Source organism: Alternaria viburni (genome assembly GCF_023758015.1).
Source record: "Alternaria viburni strain BMP 2772 chromosome Unknown scaffold_14, whole genome shotgun sequence".
Taxonomy (NCBI): Eukaryota; Fungi; Ascomycota; class Dothideomycetes; order Pleosporales; family Pleosporaceae; genus Alternaria; species Alternaria viburni.
In genome coordinates, this window is record NW_026055783.1 from 3,728 (window position 1) to 7,454 (window position 3,727).

The window sequence follows — 3,727 nt, forward strand, 5'->3', positions numbered from 1 at the left end:
GCTATTAGTAAAGTTCTATATAATATTATCTAAGTTTATTACTTTAGTTATAGAGAGTATATTAAAGTACTATACACTAGTAATAGTAATAGAATAATACTAGACGTAGTAACTATCTACGCTATATTAAAAGTCTAAAAGAAAAGTATAGTATAGAATATAGTTATATATTTTAGCTATTCTAGTAATAGACGCGTAGTTAAGAAGTAGCTAGAAGAGATAACTAAGCTTATATAGTCTTAAAGTGTATATACTAGAAGTTATATTATACTTAAGCTTAGTAGTAGTGTTAGTAAATATTAGTAGATAATTACTAGTAGATATAATAGATACTACGCTAGTAGTAGTATCTATCTAGTAAGCTTAAACTTAATAATAGAAAACTAAGCTATAGATTATCTTTAACTAGTAGCGCGTTATCTAATATTAACTTAGAATCTAGCTTAAGTTCTAAAGCTAGAACTTTATAGTAAGATAATTACTATTCTTTATATCTAGATAGGTAAATTAAAGATAAGAATATCTTATACTACTTAGGTTCTAGTATAATAGCGTAGACCTATATATAGTATATTTATTCTAGATAGCGCTTTAGATAGTAATAGCTAGTAGAACTTAACTAGTAAATAGTAACTAGTTAAGCTAGATGTTAAGGTTAACGTAGTATTATAGAGAGTTTAGATATCTAGCGTAAATAAATACTAGAGTTAATCTTAAGCTAATCTAGAGTTAAATCTACTATAGTATTAATATAGATTAGTTATCTTTAGAATTATAATATACACTAACTACTTCTTTTTTAGTAAACTCTATAAATAGAGTTTAAACTATTCTTATTTAGAACTACTTATTTTTAATTAAATAGCTTCTTTACTAAGATAAACTATACTCTAATACTACTAGATTTAGTAGCTCTATAGGTACCTAGATAGTATTTAGATAATATTAGATACTTATTATAGACTAGCGTATATATTTAATATTTAAAATTTAATAGTTTATAAAATAAAATAAGTAATATAATAGTAGTATAAAGATATAATAGTAGTATTAGTAGTAATAAGAGCTAAGCTTAGAGAGTATAATAAGTACTATAGAATAAAATCTAAAGTAATTCTAAATAGAATAAAAACACTCTACTTACCTAGACTTTACTAGAAAAGAAGAAAGAGAAAAGAAGTAGTATTAACTAGATCTTTTAAGATATAACTACTGCGTAGGCTTTAGAGCGCTAGTTTTCTCTTTTACTTACTTACACTACGCGTTTATATTATCTTACTTCTATCTAAAGTTTTTTTACTTCTATCTAGTAATTTAGCTTACTTACGTAAGCGCTCTTACGCGTAGTAAGTTAATATAACACTTACGTTAGCTTACTACTATAGCTTTAAAATACTAACCTCTATAATTACTATAGTTCTATATAGCTAATAGAAGTACTACTTCTAGTCTACTAATTAAAGTATCTACTTTTATCTAGTATAAGTTAAGTATATATAGCTAGCTCTATAAGTAGAGTAATAATATTTCTTACTAGAACTTAGAGTAGTAGTACGCGCAAAACACTAACTCTCTATACTAAGATATAGTAAGTAATTAGCTAGTAGCTAATAGAATCTTAGAATAGAAGCTTTAATTAGCTAATTAAATTTTCTACTTTTAATACTTATTTAAATTCTAAAGCTTTATAAGTAAGATAACTTTAGTTTAACTTAAAGATAATTATAAGTTAGCTAATAGAGTAAGTATACTTACTAGTAAAGTAATAATATAACACTACCTAGGTATTAGCTTTAAAACTCTATTTAAGTAGACTATAAGAAGAACTAGAAGAATTCTATTCTTAAGCTTAGCTCTAATATCTAAATTATTATATTTATTCTTATAATATAAAAAAAAGAGACTTCTTTAAAGTAGTATTACTAGTATTTATCTAATTATCTACTTTAATCTTACTTATATAGAGTGTAGTAAGTTATATAGTAAAAAGAAAAGCTATAGAAAAGATAATAAAGCTTATTAATCTCTTACTATAATATACGTACTTTACACCTAGACATACTAATAACTAAGAGTAGTACCTAGGTAGTAGAGAGAAAAAGATATAGATAAGAAGAAGAGATTAACTACTATTAGAGCCTAGGCTTAAACTTTATACTATCTTAGGTATAGTAAAAATAGCTATAAATTAGGCTTTATAAACTACTAAGACTATTAGTAAGAATTAGTATATATATTTATATATATCTTATATATAGTAAGATATAAATCTTTAAAGCTATAATATAAAAGTACTATTTATTATATTTCTATCTTATCTATAAGTATATAAAAAGAGATAAGCTATTATAGTCTTCTAAGAGTATAAAAGAAATAAAAAGTAGCTTTTTCTCTATATTATAACTTAATAGTAGATCTATAAGTTATATAGTATTCTAAACTATTAGAAGCTTCTCTAATAGTATTTTAGAGTATAGTGCTTTCTACTATTAGTTCTAGTAGTATAGAAGAACTCTTATATTATAAAGATACGCTTTTACTACTTATCTAATACTCTATAACTAAGCTCTATATATATTCTTAGAAATTCTAGTAACTCTAGTAGAAGAGACTAAACTCTAGTAAAGTATAAGAGACTCTAAAGAATAATCTAACTTAAAGATATAAGTAAGACCTAACTATTAGAGAAAGATTACTAGCGCTAGAAGTATATATATTTTACTAGTACTATATAATAAGCACTAAAATTTAAATCTAAGCTTAAGATGCTTTAGTTTTTTATAATTACTAATAAGCTTTATATAGTATCTACGTAGAGGCTAGTATATAAATAAAAGAAACTTTAGAAACTATATATAGTGTAGAGAACTAGATATATATATAGAAGTTAGTAAGATAGAAAGTATAGTATAAAACTAAGCTACTTTCTAATTACTCTATCTATTAAAGTATACGCTTCTAAATATAAAAGTAGACTATTATATCTATTTAATTATAATAGAGATCTAAATATCTATAGGCGCTTTATAATACTATACTAGTAAGATAGCTTAGTATAAATTAATTACTCTGCGTATAATAAGAATAGATTACTTATCTTATAGAAAGTGTTTAATAGATAATATTAATATAAAGCTTACTCTTTTATAATAGTAATTAATATAAGTAAAATACTTTATAATAATCTATATAGAGAATATAGCTTCTATAATAGAATGCGCTAGTAGTAGTATAGATACCTATATAGCTACTACTTTAGTAATTATACTAGTAGTATTATAAGCTAATATATTAAAAGTAGACTAGTTAGTGTTAGAATAGAGTATAAAATCTATAACTATATCTAGAATCTTATATATAGCTACTACTAGAGAGATAGTATACTATATTCTAATACTATATACTATAGTATAATTCTAGCTCTAAATAGTTTACTAGACTTTAACTTCTTATAACTATAGTTCTATTAGCCTCTATATTATATAGCTAGGTATTACTAATAACTTTCTACTATTACTAATCTAGAGTTTAGTTATAGCTTTAATATAATAGATAGATACTTTCTTATACTAGAGTAAACTACGTGTAATAGATTATAAAGTTATTTTCTAGATCTAGAGATATAGAAGCTTTTTCTAGCCTTTATATAGTAGAGTAAAAAAGTAGATTCTAGGCTAGAATTACTAAATAGTTTTAGTAGAGTAGGCGTATTAGAGAATTTTATAAG